Source organism: Echinops telfairi, unplaced genomic scaffold (assembly GCF_000313985.2).
Source record: "Echinops telfairi isolate 266 unplaced genomic scaffold, ASM31398v2 ScPeMD7_18;HRSCAF=68, whole genome shotgun sequence".
Taxonomy (NCBI): Eukaryota; Metazoa; Chordata; class Mammalia; order Afrosoricida; family Tenrecidae; genus Echinops; species Echinops telfairi.
In genome coordinates, this window is record NW_022103915.1 from 204,303 (window position 1) to 222,449 (window position 18,147).

An 18,147-nucleotide genomic window follows, 5' to 3' on the forward strand; every position below is an offset into this window, starting at 1 on the left:
CCCTGCGCGCCCTCCGCGCCTCTCCCCGCAGTACTCCTGGGCCGGCGTCTGCACCCCACCCTCCCACCCTGCTCGCTCGCAGACCTCGGCTCCCTTGAGAACCTTGGGCTCGTGCCACTCTCGAGTGTCCTGCGGACCCCTGCCGCCCTCACCGTAGCCCTCAGGGCGTCGTGTCCCTCCTCGTGCCCTGCAGCTCTTCCTCGTCCCACCAGCGTCGTCTCCCTCCCCTCCCCCCTCCTCTCCGCAAATCTTTATATCTGAGCGTCCTCTTGTCCAGCTGACGTCTTGCAACCCCTTGGATGATCCACAGCAAGCGTCTGCGGGCAGAGATCCTCCCGGGACCTGCCGGCTCCCATGAGCCTGGGCCGCCCAGCTGAGCTGGGAGGAAGGGGGGGCGAGGGGGTGGCAGGGGAGGAGAGGAAGGTGGTTTGGTCCAGGGAGCGACCCATCCCTGGAGGCTGGTCTAGTCTGAGCAGAAGTTTCCTGAAGCCTTCCTTGTTTTGTATCCACCCAGCCTCACTAGATGGTGTTGAAAGCCCCCAGCCCCCACTTGGACCGCCCCTCCTCCTGGCCTCCCCGGCCTGTTGGCTGTCTCCTTACAGGCCCCCAGCAGCCTTCTCCTCGCTTCCAGCTGTAACTCCTGTGTCTCTGACTGCAAACAGCTGCACTGCCGAGAGACTGCCACACTTCCCAGAGAACAAGATGTGTGCTTCCCACTTGTTCTGAGGAGCGCTCTGCCCTTGACCAGCTGACTGGGTGTTGGTTGTCTACACTGCAGTGCTCACCAGGCACAGCTGCCCCGGTCCTCACACCTAGGAGATGAAGGACTGACTGTTCAGTGCCCTATGGGAGCAGACTGGCTCTGGGGGCCGGGCAGAGACAGGGGTCTATTGAGGCCAGCTTTGGCAGGCTACTGGGAGAGGGTGGGGCAAGGCAGGACCAGGTGCAGTGGCCATCAAACCAATGAGCCACCTGACACATTATGATCTGAGCCAGGCTAGAAGAACCGCTAGGAGTCAGAGGAGGAAGCAGGGTGCAGTGCTCATGGGCACTGTCGTTGGCACTGGACATTAGGTGCCACAGTGGGGCTATGTACCCCCTGGGTACCAGGCACCACGTTGAGCTCTTCAACACCCGGCCCGCCCCACATCCTGATTTTGCAGAGGGTGGAGGTGTGACCACTGAGGTTGCAGGACAGCCCCTAACTACCAAAGGGCGGTGCCAGGCTGGGCATCCTGCAGTCTGGCTCAGCACCCACTCAAGCCACCACCAATGCAGAAACATGGGGACATGGTGCACACTTTGTCCTTGAACCTGAGGCTCCATTTTTGGATGTGTTTTTGAATTGTTTTAAGGTGGACTCATATGTACAGCTGTCGTCCTGTAATGGCCTGTGTGCTACTGTGGAGATGGAAGTGGTGCCACCTGTATTGCATAGGCACGGACGGCTCACCCGTGGAGCATCAGACTAAGGGAGACCAGGGAGAAAGGCCTGGCAATCTGTTCTGAAAGTTAGCCAGTGAGAGCCCCCTGAATCACGATAGTGTCAGCTGCGAGACACTGGGCCTGCCATGTGATTGGAGCATGCCTGGGCTCGACCAGCCCTGTGTCCTCTGTGGTCAGTGAGTCGGAGCCAAGGCCCAGGCCGCGACAGTACCAACACCAGCTTGTTAGTGATGAAGCACAAGGGCCGGCTCTTATCCTCTTTTCCCTCTAATGTGAATTCCAGGTGGGACAGATAACACTTCAGTAATCAGAACCTGCCCCCTCTCCATTGAGAACCTAGAAGAAAGCCCCTCCAGTGAGTGGAGTCTTGTGCACCACCACCACCACCCCTCCAAGTGCTTTGGGCTTAGGGTTTTAGGAGTGAAGCAGTACAGTGCGGGGGCACTCAGAGGTTACAGGGCATATGAGAGGTCCCGCCCCTCCAGCCCATCAGCGGAACAAGGCCTGGACATCTTTTTTGTACAGACTACAGTCCAGGGAGCCTTGGTGGAGCCATACAAAACCACCAAGCGTTCTGTGGGAGAAGGACGAGGCTTTCTCCGCCCTCAGGCGTCAGTCTGGGAAACTCACGGGAAGTTCTACCCTGTGCTATGGGGTCGCTGTGAGTCGGCATTGACTTGAAGGCAGTGAGGTCGGTGTGCTGTGTTTTGTTGGAGTCTGGAAAACCCCGTTGGGCAGTTCTCTGTCGAATAGGGGTTGTTGTGGGTCAAAATGACTCTGTAACCAAAAACTGCACTGGCTTGTGGCGTCCGCTTCGACTCCTCTGCGTCCATCCAATCTGACTCTTTGGGCAACAGAGTGAAACACTCCCTGGTCCTGCACAGTGGCCCTATGGAGGGTTTCTGAGGCTGCCGATCTTAGGGGCACTGTAGCTTCATCTTTCTCCAGCAGGGTGCTGGAACCTCTAACCTCAGCCTAGTAGTCCAATGCCTACCCAACAGCGCCACCAGGGGCCAGCGGCAAGAGCAATCATTTTCCCTTGGATCCAAAGGACCTCTGCAAGCCACTGGGGAGTTGGGCAGGCCGGCAAGCCTCAGGGAGCACTGGGGTCCCAGGAGGACACCCTGGAACGGCTGCCGCTGACCCCGCTGCGCCGCAGCCTCCAAACGTCTCCAATGGATTCCTGGCCTGTGTGGCTGCCACAGCGTGGAAGAGACATCAGCCAGGCCTTGGGTGGCAGAGAGCGAGGAGGCTCAGCCATGGGTCCACCTCTCGGCTGCTCATCGTGAAACATGCCAGTGTGGAGGTGTGAGGGGCCTAGCCCCCCAGGGACCACCCTCCCCAACCCCCCAGGGACTGCCCTCCGGAGTGCAGGCCTGCCTGATTAATGCTCAAATCTTCCTACAGTGAGCCCAGCAGCCGGCCTGGGAGGCAAGCCGGTGCCCTCATTCCAGCAGGAGCTGTGAGTGACCAGGGCCTCCCACAGACCTGGGCACTGGGCAGCTCTAGTCCCTGACTGCTTGTTCTTACGCTGCAGCGATTTCCTCTCATGGGAGACAATCCTGACATGAGCTAGTGGAGTTAGCCTCTGCGGGCCACTGGGATGGAAGATAAGGCAGTAAGGGGGACATGGTCACTCCAGGAGGCACGGGACTGTTATAGATGGGCACATTGATTACATAATCAGGCTGTATAAAAGGCTCCCACAGGAAACAGCCCCTCTAATGAAGGTGGGCACCATGGTGGGGGAGCCAAGCGACTACACATAGGCATTTGACCCATGGGAACCCCATGTGAAGTGTGCAGAATAGGACTCCACTGGTGGGGGGAGGGGTCCCCACGGTTGTGCCCTTCCCGAAAGTAGCTCTCCAGGCCTGGTTCTAAGGGCCATTCGGCAGGTGGTCAGCTCCATCCCCAGGGGACTTGCTTACAGGAAAGCAAATCCAAAAATGCTTAAGATTAGACTGTGTAAAGTGATCCCACTTGGTTAAACCAGTTGTACTTGTAAATATATGTACTTGTAAAATGTGTATTTGCATGGAAATAATTTGAAAAAACAAACCCGCTGCATCCAGTTGATGCCGCTGACCCACAGTGGCCCAATGAAACAGGCGAGAGTTGGTGTCAGTGAGTTTCCAAGACTAACAGTTTCCAGGAGCAGAAGCCCGGCTTTCTCCCAAGGAGTCACAGGTGGATTCTCACTGCTGACCGTGTGGTTCACTAGCCAGTGGGTAACCACTGCTCCACCAGCATGTAAAACATCCATTCACTAGAGGAGACATGAAAAAGGAAGGACACGATAGCGCGCGGTTCCTACTTGCTGTACACGGAGCGCGGTGCCAGAGAAGCGCCTGCAGCCTGAGCAGTTTGTAGTGAGTGCGCCCAGCGGTGCCTCCTCCCCGAGACTCTGAACCTCTTCAGCTCAAAGAGAAAGTAGGCAGTAAAAGACATCCTGGCAATTGAACTGGATCTAATAATTCGTTAGTGTGGGGGAGTGTGGGAGCTGCTCCTGCTTGTTGTCCAAAGCAAGGGCCAACCTGACTTAAGCTCTCTCGAGATGGCCAAGCAGCCAGACTACGACCTGGAGAAAATGGAGAACAAAGCAGAACCCACTGTAGCCATGTTTCCCAGTGATCTGCAAGCTTTCAGGAAGGTCCTGGTCCCGGCCATGCAGGTGGAAGAGCAGGCCAGCAAAGAAACTAGCAGCAAGAAATAGCCCCAGTGATGGCTCTAAACAAATATGAAAATAATGGAAGTTTCCCACAAACTTTTTGAAGCCCCCTTGTATATCTATCTCACAACTTTTGCCTGTTCAGTTATTTACGGGTTTAAGCCTTCTTGACAGCAATTACAAGAATCTGTTTGCAAGCTAACATTCCATGATCCTTGTAGTTGTTCCATCACCTCCACCCTCCTCCCCCACGTTCTGTATGCTGACTCTCGTAATCACTAATAAACTTTGATATCTATAAAATAAAAAAAAGAAAAAGAAAAAGGAAGGACATGATCAGCATGTCTTAAACTGGAGAAAAAACGTTCAAGCCTTAAGTTGCAATATTGAAAGATTCTGTGGGCAAAATATTGACTGGTGCATGAAGCATCCAAAGATGGAAAGAATACACAGAGTCACTGTATCAAAAAGAACTACTTGACACTCCATTTCCAACGCTAGCATATGAGCTAGAATCAACGGTGCTGAAGGAAGACGTTCAAGCCACACTGAAAGCATTGGCCAAAAGCATGGCTCCAGGAATTGCTGGAACACCAACTGAAAGGTTTCAACGAGCTGATGAGCACTGGAAGCACTCACTGATCTACACCAGGGAATTGGGAGACAGCATCTTGGCCACCTGACTAGAAGACGCTCATATTTGCCCCATTCCAAACAGAATGCTCAAATTGTAGAGCAATATCATTGATATCACACACAAGTAAAATTTAGCTGAAGCTCATCCAACAACGGTTGCAGCAGTACATTGACAGGGAGCTGCCAGAGGTTCAGGCAGGATTCAGAAGAGAGCGTGGAACAAGGAATATCATTATTGATGTCAGAAAGATCTTGCCTGAAATCAAACAGTACTAGAAAGGTGTTTACATGTGTTTTATTGACTATGCTAAGGCATTTGACTGTGTGGATTATAACAAACTTTGGATAACCTTGAGAAGAATGGGAATTCTATCACACTTCATTGTGCTAATTAGGAACTTGTACATCAATCAAGAAACATTTGCGCTAATAGAGCAAGATATTACTGCACGGCTTAAAATCAGGAAAAGTGTGCATCAGGGTTGTATCCTCTCACCATACTTGTTCAATTATATGCTGAGAAAATTATCAGAGAAGCTGGATTATACGAAGAAGAATGCGGCATCAGGATTGGTGGAAGGCTTATTAACCATCTTTGATGTGCAGAGGACACGGCCTTGCTTGCTGAAAGTAAGGAGGCTTGAAGCCCTTGCTGATGAAGATCAAGCATTGTAGACTTCAGTAGGGATGACAAGTCAACGTAAGGAAGAGCAAAACCTCACAACTGGGCCAGTAGGTGACATGATGAGAAATTGAGAAAAGGGAAAAAAAAGAAAAGAGAAATGGAGAAAAGGCTAAAGTTGTCAAGGATTGTCTTGCTTGGATTCCCAGCCAATGCTCATGGTAGCTGCAGTCAAGAGGTCAAAAGAAGGGCTGTATTAGGTAAATCTGCTGCACGGACCTCTTTAGAAGATTAAAAAGGAAGGTTGTTTCTTTGAGGACTGAGCTGTGCCTGACCCAATCCATGGTATTTCCCATGACCTCATCTGCATGTGAACGCTGAATATTGAATGAAGAAGACGGAAGAAGAGTCGCGTTTGAATGGTGGTGCTGAGGAGACTGTTGGATGTGCCGTGCACTGCTAAAAGGACAGACTGATCTGTCTTGGAAGAAATGTGGCCAGAATGCTTCTTAGGGGCAAGGATGGAGAAACTTCATCAAACACACTTGGGACATCTTGTGAGGAGAGAGGCCAGTACCTAGAGAAGGACATTATGTCTGGTAAAGTGGCAGGGCATCGGTAAAAAGAAAACCTTCCAGGAAATGGATTGACACCATGGCTGCAACAGTGGGCTCAGGCCTAGGACCAAAAGTGAGGCTGGCGCAGGACCAGGCGGTGTTTCGGTCTGCTGGGCCATTGGAACCACCTCGATGGCACCTAACAATGACAACGGCGACGACAACAGGGCTGCCGGGATATTGAAAGGATAGAAGAGCCCACGCTGGCAGGAGGAGAGCATGGAGGGAGCTCCGGGAGCCCGTTGTTCCTCTTGCGTATTGGTATTTCCACTCTCACTGCGACGAGCCCGTGACACCTGTTCACGAGAACAGAGAGCAGTGAGCCATGCCCCCCATAGCTAAACTGATATGGAATGCCTGCCCTTTGGGGCCTCAGGGCCGCAGCTGGTGCGCTGGTGCCATCAGACTGGGGCTTTGCCCAACCGTGTAAACCCTTCGGAGGAAGGGCCGGCGGCGCCGTGAACTGAGGGTCCCTTGGGGAGCACCCTGTCCTGTTCCCCTAGAGGACTGCCAGCGCACAGTGTGACAGCAAGCATGCCACCCCATGGATGTTAGAAATTCCAGTAGTGACACAGAGTCCTGGCTGTGGCTCACCGAGGGGTCACTCCTGTCACCAAGAGCAGGTCACTCCCCACCTCCCACCTTCACACTGACCTGAGCTCAGAACCCACACCACCAGGGGCTCCCGACTCACTCCCAGTGTCTCAAACACCAGCAGGGTCACCCCAGGGGCCAGGAGTTTCCTAATGAGGCAGCCTAGAAAGAAATACCTGGCCATTGACTATGGCAAATCAGCCTGAGAAGCCCTAAGGGGTCACAACTGTCTGGCCCCCACCCAGTCACGGGGCACTGGGTGGGAGGGAGGGGCTGTCGCCCTGAGCAGGATGTGCACTGCATAGCTTAGCAAACAGCAGGGAGCAATGGCCAGAGAAGGACACCGCCTGTGGCTGTCCCAGACCGGGAGGAGGGTGCTCTCTGGGCTTACACATTAGCTCTTCTCTGCAGCTCCCACGCTGTGCGGGATCAAGGAGCAGGGGCATCATGGAGACTCTGGAGAACAGAAGCAGCTTCTCTAAGACCCTGGGCAAAGGGCAGCAAACGCAAGAACCCAATGGCTGCAGTACCTTTGAATAAGCACTCCCCTCACTGATACTCGGATAACTGTCTGAGCTTTTCCTGCCTTTCCTTATTTCCCTAATGCCTGCCATGAAAGCCAGAAAACTAAACTCACTGCTTTTGAGTTCATTCTAGCCTGTATAGGGTTTTGACCACTGAAAAATCTTTATGGGAGCAGACAGCCTCATTTGTCTCACATGGAGCAGCTGGTGGGCTTGAACTGCTGTCCTTTCAGTTAGCATCAGGGCTTGTGCCCAACAATTAACAAACGTGACTTTGGAAATATGAAAGCCTCATTATTTCTGAAAGCAAGGAAGCAGAGTTGGCTGTATTGTGGGGGGCCCCCAATGGCAGGCTTTATCCTGAAGCAAGTAGAGAAATTGGGGAACTATGAGCTTTTGAGCAAAAAGAGACCCAAGTGATACAAATCTTTCTAGAAGGTTGGTGTCGCTGGTGTGGGACATCTGAAAGAGGAAAGAGGCTTCAGGGTCTTCATTGCATGCCTTGGGATTGGACTGAGGGGAGCTCGTGGCTGTGGTAAAGATGGGTGTGATCAAGAGCAACCGGGCAGATGGATTTGACATGATGTGGTCACCATTTAGGGGAGGAGAATGAGATAAATGGATGGATGATAACTAGATAGCTGGTGGCTAGATAGATGGGTAGATGGCTGGCTGACTGGCTGGCTGGCTGGCTGGCTGGCTGGCTGGCTGGATGGATGGATGGATGGATGGATGGATGGATAAATAGATGGCTGGCCGGCTGCTGTTCAGTTGACTGACTCTTGGGATCCAATGTACAACAGGAGAAAGTGGGGCTTGATCCTGCACATCCTCACAATGGCATGCTGGAGTCCGTTTTTGTGCCCACCTGCCCTGCGGCTCTTGGTGAGATCAGAAGCCAGTCATCTCCCTCAGGGTTTCCTTTGCCCTTGCTGGCCTTCTCCTTCCCCACATACAAGACACCGTCCTCCAGCCGTCGGTCCCTCCTGATGAGGTGTCCAAAGCAAGCGAGCTGAACAACGCTCTACTGGGATTCAAAGGCTGATTTTTGCAAGAGAGCAGCATGAAAACCAACTTGGGTTTGGAAATGTATAAGCCCCCATGGCAAAAAGGAGAGAGGGATCAGGAGGGAGAACTGAGTGGAAGAAGCCAAACAAAGTGTGTCTGGGGTCCTCAAAGGGGCCTGGAGGGGGTGGTTCATGTCATACCACTGGAAAGGCCGTCAACGCACACAGAAAACATTCTCTAGAAGTCTCCAGCCCTTCAACACTAATTGGATCCACTCGGAGGCTTTACCGGGAGTGACGTGCACAGGCGCCGGAGGGAACTCACGGGAGGTACATCAAGTGCAGCCTCAAGGGAGGAGTGGCCTGATTGGACCCAAGGGAGTGAGCATTGGCGCACCCTCCCTCCCCCACTGTCCTGGAGCCTCGGGATGGTGGGGCCCCGGGAGAAAAATTACCGCCCCCACTCCCCAGCACATAGTGAGTGGCCCTTCCACTTAGGAAAATGTGTATTTGTACAGAATGTTACATTTTGCAATAGGCTGGCACTTTGAAAACTAGGTTTGCCTATGTCACCACACTGATGCTGCTTTGTCAAAGCTCCTTGGCCACACTCACCCCTGCCATCCAGTGACTCCATGGGACAGAGAGTACAATCATTTCTTAGGGTTTCTGTAAATCTTTCTGGGCTCAGACGGTCTCATCTGTCTACCAACGAGCCGGTGGTGGGTTTCTGGTTAGTAGCCCAGCACTTATCTGAGACTGCGACGGCGGGGGCTCCTGCCATTGACCGTGTGTTGCTGTTATTAGATACTGTCAAGTTGCTTCTGACTCATAGCGACCCTATGCACAATGAAACAAAACACTGCCTAGCCCCGTGCCTGCCTCACCATTACTGTTACCTGGAGCCCATTGCTGCAGCCACAGTGTCCATCCATCGCCTTGAGAGCCTCCTCTTTATCGCTGTCCCTCTGCTCTACTAAACATGCTGCCCTTCTTCAGGGATGTCTCTCCTGACAACATGGCCAAAGTACGTGAGCTGAAGTCTTGCCGTTCTGGCCTCTGAGCAGCACGCTGGCTCATTTCTTCCAAGGTGGGTCTGTTTGTTCTTGTGGCAGTCTGTGGTACTTTGACTATTCTTTGTCAGACAAGGAAAAGGCATCGGTCCTTCTTTGATCTTCCTTATTCTCTGTGCTGCTTTCACATTCGTAAGAGGCGATTGAAAATGCCATAGCTCGGGGCAGGCGCACCTTTGTCCTTCCTTTGAAGAGGTCTGGTATAGCAGATTTACCCAAAGACATCATGCTGGGGAACACAGAGGGTCGCTGAGAAAGAGGAACACGCTCAACAAGATGGATCGACACCCTGACTTCAGCAATGGGCTTAACGGTAGCCACTGCTGTGGCATGGTGCAGGCCTGGCAGTGATGCGTGCAGTTGTATGGGAGCTGCTGTGATTCCGAGCTCACAGGAGGCAGGGGTGGGAACGTGATGTACTACCGAAGGGGGATGACATTTCTGTTTGGGAGATGAAAACCTTTTTGGAATAGACAGTGGGGATGTTTGCACAACATGGCGAGTGTAGTTATGGTCACTGGATTGTACATGTAAACATGGGTGGAATGGAAAATATTTGTGGTAAAAATATCTTACCACAAGAAAAGCAGATCAAACTCCTTGAATGGTACGCTGAAGATTCGTGCATTCCGATGTTTGTACATGTTACTGTCACAAAGTGCAGAAACGTGGAACTCTGGTAGCAGGCACTATTTGGGGTGGGATGTCTGGGGCCACCATCTCACTGTGAACTGCATCCTGATGAGCAGGAAGAGGAGGCGCAGGGCGGTGGGGAGAAAGGTGGGGTTGAGGGAAAGGCGAGGAGGAGGGAGGAGAAGGGGGGGGAGGGGAGGGCGGAGAGAGGGAGGTGGATGGGCCACTTGGGAGCCAGGGGTGGACAGAAGAAGCAGATGCAGAATTGAAGGCGATTACAGAATCTCTGTGCGGCGCAGGGTGTAAGGATTTTGCTGTTCAGGCCTTTCTGCTTTGTTGTGTAGCTGAAGTTTTTCATAAGAAGATATTGTCGGGGACCCTTCTTGCTAAAGTGCATGACCCTGCATTCTGGGCTGTGTGCTCTGCCAGGTGCAGTTCTGAGGCAGAGGGAATCTGCAGACCTTAATCAGCTGGTCACATGCCTGAGCTATCTGCACCGTTGCTCAGCCCCTGAGCACCTGTGCTTTCAGATCTGTGCCAGGTGTGACAAAACAGGCCCTGATCCTGAGGCGGAGCCTGCCGTGATGAGCTAATAGGGGCTCCTGGGAAGAACTTGGAGGCTGGCATAGGAAGGGGCCAAAGGGAGGTGAGCTGGGATCCGACCTGGCCCCTGGTGCCTGCTTCACCCCTCCTGACACCTCTCTGGTGCAGTGTGTCTAAGGAAGACCAGGCGGGGCCCAGCCCTAGATGTCCCTGGAGGGCAGGTGCCATTGAACAGTTTCTACTAGCCGTCACAGTTTCTGCACCGCTGTGCCAGGTGGTTCAGTAGAGAAAAACTAATTGCCCTGCTGTTTGCCATGGTGCCCTCCCTCCCTCCCTCCCGGAGGCTCTGGACAGTGTTGTTGTCAGCCTAGTGTGGAAGCTCCACGGACTCAGCTTCACCTTGGTGTCGGGAACACCCCGTGTTGGCAGCTCTCTGCCATCTCCCGGACCCAGGGTCCTCGGCACAGGGCTGGGGAGGTGACACCTTGACTTCGGGCATCCCTTGGGCTGCCTCAGCCTAGACTCCCCAAACCTGGTGCCACGTGGCCACTTCATTTGCCAAGTTTCATCATGAAACACTGTGGGTACATTGGCTGCATATTAACCTGTTTCCCATCTTGCCCTGGGAAGGGATGGATGATCCTGACTTGACCAGCTGGAGTTGCTAGTCTTTCTGCTCGCATGTCCACCTGGATGTGTCCTGCCAGCTGAGCCTGCTGCTCTGGGAGAGGTGACGGCTCTAAGTAGAAGGAGCTAGGAAGGGGCTGTATTCCGAAAGGCACTAGCAATATCCTCACCCCACTCCCTCAAATGATACCCCTGCACCTCAGAATGCTGGCCCAATGCCCCAAGAGTCCCTTTTCTAGGGATCAGGCCCTCAAGAGCCAGTGCTGGGTGGCAGCGTAGGATGCAGGGCACAGAGGTCATGGGGTCGTGTCTGGTCAGGAAGTGGGACTCCACACTCACCAAATGTCACAGCATGTTGGTGATCCCCTGTGACCAGAAGGGGGCTCCGGTTCTGAGCAGTCTGAAAGACAACAAGCGTTCTCACCCTGGTGGTGTGGACAGGGAGACGGGGGCTTGGGGAAAGGAACGGACCGGCCACTCAGGCCCCTTCACGTGGGAGGACGAGGCCCAGAAAAGTCTGGGGCCAGTCTTTGTCCTCCCTCCGCCACTGACACTACATACGGGAAAGGTGTCTGTGATCAACAGACAGACAGACAGAATTCATTAAATTCTCCCCAATGAGGGACGCGTCATCCAGAACGTCTGTGGTATTTTCCCCCTTTGCACACCATGATCAACATTAATTGCAGAATCACCAGGAGCAGAAAGGAAAAGGATTACATAGATCACCGTCTAACTCTCCTTGAGGTGATTGAACTGTTGAATTGTACGATATGTGAATTATATTATGTGCCAATAAAACCACTGGAACAAATAAATATTGTAAAAAGAGAGAGAAAAGGGATTACATAAACCAAGAAAAACAGGAATACATCTGTAGGTTACCAGCTATTTGGATTATTACCATGACATTTCAAAATAAAAATTTAAAAACAAATGAAAAGATACTTTTGTCAGAAAATTGGAATGTAAACATAAAATAACTGAAATTCAGAGTGTAAGGGATGGGTTTAAAGATTACCACAGAAGCTGGGACTTGTACAACCACGAATAGGGCAGAAAAGACAAGAATACATGCTCTACCTGGGTCTTAGTAAAAACATAGGTGTAATTGGAACCCCAGAAAGTGAGAGAAAACAGAAGGATGCATAAGCAATATTTGAAAAAAATATTGACCAGGAGTTGTTAAAAAATGACAGACAAGAGCCATAGATTCAAGAAGCTCTATGAACTTTAAATAAGATACATACAATGAAAAAGGTACATAGGAATATCATAGTAAAACCGTTGAAAACAAGAATTTTGAAAGAATCTGGAAAAAACGTTATACTTTTTTCAAGTGTGCATATCAAATGGTAGACTTTTCACTAGACACAATGAAAGCAAGATGATAATAGAACAGGGCCTTGAGAGAAGAGTGCGGAAAGAAAATGATTGCCAACCAAAGTCAGTACTGCAGGCCGGCGTTCAGCGGGACCTGTTGTGACCTCCTCTCTTCTCCAGCCTCCCCGTGCTCCCTCTAATGGCAGCAGACAGATAGCAGACTTTCTGGTACACCCTGCACTCCAGGACATCTGAAAAGTTCCCCATGGCCTCTCCCACAAGCCCTACTTTGGGGCTGTACCTGTTAGGAAACACAGCAAGGTGGCCCAGGGGGTGAAGGGCTGGCTCCCTCTCTAGGCATCCCCCAAATGCAAGGTGATGACCTGCAGCTTCCTTTACAGCACCCTCTTCTCTGAGGAACAGGAAGGGCAAAACCCAAAGCTCCCGTTTCTCTGAATTCCCTGCAACGGAGCCAACACACCCATCCTGTTCCCCAGACGGCCCTGGACCGTGGGAGACAAGCCTCCACAACTGAATGGGGCTAAGATGTGTAATTGGAAGGATAAATTAAAGAAATATCGGACAAGATATTCAAGGGCTCCTTGCTCCCACGGATACTGGAACCACAGAGAGAGGGGGAATGTCTTCTCTCACAGGCGTATATCATCTCGGCATGCAAGCCACGTCATACATGTACATGACGGGACAGGGGTGTGCTGGGACCACACACATAACAGAAAGGCACACACCTAACAAGACGGGCGGGCTCTCGAGTTGAGATGGCGGCCTAACCTTGGTTGTCCCTGAGCTCTTCTCCAGGGGAGCAATCTATGGTCCTTATGAGAAGGGGCGGGCCGTACTTGGGGTGGGGGGTCTGATGGCTCTTGAGGGCAGACAGCCTTCAGGCAGAGAGCTTTCCAGCAGTTCACCTTCAAGTGCATAGCAGCAACCATGTGCTTGCAAGCAGCACCTTAAAACAGGCATCATTATGGGGGACATGGTGGGGGACAGCTTTAGTTACAAGAATGTGACTGGGATTCATCTTTGACTCACGAGGATGAGGACCTTCCTGCACCGGAATCTGCCTCCAGACTCCTTCTATATGAGCACGGAGAATTTGTCCACAGACACTCTGTTCCCGGTCCCCAGTTTCCCATACTGGAACCAGAGACCCAGTCCGGCCCAGGATGCCATTGGTAAGTCAAGCACAAAGGAGACTGAAGTCAAATAGCATCTGCCTCTCACATGTGAGGAAGTGAGGGCCCGTTGTGCTCAGCTCTGGGCTTCCTGTAGAAGGGGAGTGCTAGCCTGCCTCTGTCCCACCTCACCTTTTCTCCTCCTGGCAGTCCCCAGTATATGCAATATTCTTAGCTAACACCATAGTTCAAGGGCATCGAGTTTTCTCCTTATTCTCTGTCCAGTTTCTGCATGTACATGAAGCGATTAAAAATACCATGACTTGGGTCAGATGCAGCTTAGTGACATCTTGGTCACATCCTTGCTTTGGAACACTTGAAAGAATTCTTTTGCCGCAGACTTTCCCAATGCGATATGTCATTTGGCTTCTTGATGTAGTGTCCCTGGGCAGCGGCTGTGGATCTCAGTAAAATTAAATTATTGACAATTTCAGAACTTTCTCTGTTTATCACGGTGCTTTTTATTGTTCACTTGTGAGGAATTCTGTCTTACGCTGAAGAGTAATCCAGACTGAAAGCTCTAGTCATTGATCTTCATCACCAGGGGCTTCAAGTGCTCTTGGTGTTCAGCAGGCCAGGGTGTGCCTTCTGCATTTTGTCATGACGTTTCTAAGTCTCCTCCCAATCCTGATGGTGTTTTTCTTCATAAAGTCCAGTTCAGCATACACATTGAATTAAGTATGGTAAAAGGACACAATTCTGACACACACACACCTTTCCTGATTTTAAAGTATTCCCTTGTTCTATTGAAATGACTGCTTCTTGGTCTAGATACAGGTTTTGCATGAGAACAATTAAGTGTCCTGGAATTTCCATTCTTTGCAATGGTATCCATACTTTATTATTATCCACACAGTAGAATGTCTTTGCATAGTCAATAAAACACAGGTTAACAAGAAGTATTCTCTGCTTTTAGCCAAGATCCATGTGACATCAGCAATGATATCCCTCATTTTATGTCCTTTTCTGAATCCAACTTAAACTTCTGGCAATTCCCCATCGATGTAGTGCTGAAACTGTTACTCTCATCATCAAAAGTTTGCTTGTATGCAATACTGTTAGATCATGTCCACATTCTGTTAGAATGGGCACACATGTGGCTCTCTCCCAGTTGGTTGGCCAGGTAGCTACCGTCCAAGTTTCTTGGCATAGATGAGTGTGAACTTCCATTCATTGAAGCGCCTCACTCTGTTTTCCGTCAATTCCTTGAGCTTGTCATCTTTAGCCCATGCCTTCAGAGCACCTGGGCCTTCTTTCTTCAGCATCGACTCTGGATCACTGGCTCTTTCCTGAGTTGGCTGCACAGTGACCAGTTCTTTTCAGTGCTGTTCTACTCTCAAATTCTTTTGATGCTTTCCACGCCGCTCACGTAGTTGTTGCTGTTAGGTGCCGTTGAGCCCATTCTGATTCACAGTGATCCCAGGGACAACAGAAGCACGCACTGCCTGGGCCTGCTCCGTCCTCACAATCTCCCTGCTATTTGAAGCCATTGCTGCACTCACCATCAATCCATCTTGTGGAGGATCTTCCTCTTTTTCGCTGCCCCTCTATTTTACCAAGCATGATGTCCTTCTCCAGGGACAAGTCTCTCCTGATAACATGTCCAAAGTATGTGCGATGGAGTCTCATCATCCTTGTTCCTAAGGAGCGCTCTGTGTATACTTCTTCCAAAGCAGACGTGTTCCTTTCTGTTGGTCCACATTGTATCCACTATTCCTTGCCAACACCACAATTTGGAAGCATCAGTTCTCCTGTGCATATGAGACCATTTAAAATACCTTGGCTTGGGCCTCCACGTGACATGTTTGCTTTTTAGCACTCTAAAGAGATACTTTACTGTAGATTTGCCCTGTATAAGACACTATTTAATTTCTTTTTTGTTTGTTTGTTTAATTCAAGGGATAGCGCGAACGCAGTCCCCCACTACCACAAATTAGGGAAATCGCAGGGGTCAGCACACCCAGAGTGCAATGGGTGATCCTCGCCCTGGGAAAACCACCTTTGTGATCATGGTATCTCCCCTGCCAGGTAAGTATGACACTATTTAATTTCTTGACTGCTTGCTACTTACATGTATGTTGATTGTGAACCCAAGTAAAATTAAATTCTTTTTAAAAAATCATTTTATTGGGGGCTCGTACAATTCTTATTACAATCCACACATACATCCATTGTGTCAAGCACATTTGTACATTTGTTGTCATCATCATTCTCAAAATATTTTCTTTCTACTTGAGCCCTTGATATCAGCTCCTCACTTTCCCCCTCCCTCCCCACTGCCCCCCTCCCTCATGAACCCTTGATAATTTATAAATTATTATTTTGTCATATCTTACACTGTCCAACATCTCCCTTCACCCACTTTTCTGTTGTCCGTCCCCCAGGGCGGAGGTTATGTGTAGATCCTTGTAACTGGTTTCCCTTTTCTCCCTCACCTTCCCTCCACCCTCCAGGTATCACCACTCTCACCATTGGTCCTGAAGGGATCATCTGTTCTGGATTCCCTAAAATTAAATTATTAATAACTTCAATCTTGCTTCCATTTATCATGATGTTGTTAATTGTCCTAGTTGTGAGGGTTGTTGTTTCTTTACCTCAAGGCGCAATCCATACTGAAGCTGTAGTCTTTGATCTTCATCAGTTCATGCTTCAAGGCCTCTTCACTGTCCGCAAGTAAGCTGTGTCGACTGTACACTTCAGGTTATTCGTGATCTTCCTTTGATTCTGATACTACATTCTTCTTTGTCTAGGCCAGCTCCTTGAATTCGTTGCTCATCATTCAGATTGAATCAGTATGATGAAAGAATACAACCACATCACACTTTTGCAGTAGAATCTTTTAGAACTACAATTAGACACTCGACTTTTTCCATTAGTTCTCTCAGCGGGAGAAATACCCAACATGTTTTTCTCTTTGGTTTTCCAACTTCAGGTCTTTTCACTTTCATGATAATGCTTTAGTTTGTCTCCTTAAGCCGCCCTTTGAAATGTGTTCAGCCCTTTGACATCATCATTGCTTCTGTTTCCTTTAGTTACTTTACCTTCAAGGCCAAAGGCAGAGTCTCCTGTGGCATCCATTTGGCTCTTTTCTTGCTTGCTTGCTTGCCTTGTTAACAACCTTGTGCTTTTGTCACATGATGCCCTAAATGTCATCGTACAACTCACCGGGTTTTCAGTGCCTAGAATCTATTCATGAGATAGTCTTCTAATTGAAGTGGATATACTGAAGGTTGTAGTTTGCTCTGGTGGACTTGTAAACTTCTCCAGCCTGAACTTGCATATTAGCAATTGAGAGTTTGTGCTGCAGTTGGCCCTTGGCTTTGAGTGGATACTGATGATATTGAGCTTCTTCATGGTCTCTTTCCACAGAAGGATCCCTGTGTATTACACCTGGTGAAGTCCATGTCCGTGTCCATGGCTGTAGAGAATAAACATTTGCAAAGGGTAAGTTGTTGGTCTTGCAAAATTCTAGCGACTGACAGCTGGCATCAATTTTATCACCAAAGCTACAGAAAAGCATTTTGACCTGTTTTCTCTTTAGAATAATTCAGACTGTTCCAGCTGAATTGTAGATAAAGGCCTTGAAAACTTGATATATGTGTAAACAGTTTTATTGACACTTCATCCACATATCACACAATTCAACAGTTCAATCATAGCAATTAGAGTAGTACAATCATTACCACAATCAGATAAATTGATATATTGACTAGAATCTTAATGACTTCATAAGCCCACTCAGGAAGAACTTTCCATGCATATCGCTTTAAGAATTTCCCATGCTTATCGCTTTATTCCCATCTGGGAATGGGGTGATTTTCTGATTTAATTTGATTTTCTGAGATTAAAAAACAAAAACAAACAGAGCGCTGCTACACATTTCTTCTTGAGTTTATTCCCAAGAACGTCTTAGGATTTGTGGGTCATGTGATTAGATTGCTCGGATAGTTGTGGAGTGCAAAGCACAGGGTCCACTTTGAACAGGGGACAGTGTCCAACCTTCAAGCCCCGCCCACCACGCACCTGTCGCAATATGTTCCTGCCCACCACAACCAAGGTTTTTTGGTTTTGTGCTCACTCAAAATCCCCACCCTCTTAAGGCCCCGCCTACCACCTGCCCCGTCCCAGCACAGCAGATCACAGCCACCACTCTGTGCTATTGGGCTTTGCCCCGCCATGCCCCCTGGGCCTGGCTAGTCTCAATCAGGCCCCACTTCTGCAGGTCCGGTCTGCCACGCAGGCTGCACACTCGCTCAGCACTACCTGCCCTGTCCCTCTCTGACAAGGCCTGCTGCTGCTGGGCCCCGCGCCCCAGCCAGGTCTGGTCCCAGACCCACCACGCTAAGGGCCGCCCATCGCTCTCTGGCCCGCCCCACCAACAGACCTGCCAGTCACCCCAGGGCCCGCCCACCTCCCAGCCCCCAGACCCGTCAATCACGCTAGTGCTCCGCCCACTCCCCGCCCCTCTTATCCTCGCCTGCCCCGCAGGCCGGGTCCCCAGGAGGCCTTGCTCCTCCCTCAGATCCTGGCGCACCGCCCGCTCGGCGTGCCGGTTCTTGGGTCCAAGGGTGCGGCGGCCGCTCTCGGGCCGGAGGTCGTCGGTTCGAGTTCTCGCGGTTCCCCGCAGCCCGGTCT

At 50.5% G+C, this 18,147-nt stretch overlaps 1 pseudogene; it reads right to left on the minus strand.

The window, feature by feature from the left end:
• Nucleotides 1-15,407: 15,407 nt before the first annotated feature.
• Nucleotides 15,408-15,548, minus strand: LOC115868939 (annotated as a pseudogene).
• Nucleotides 15,549-18,147: the final 2,599 nt, after the last annotated feature.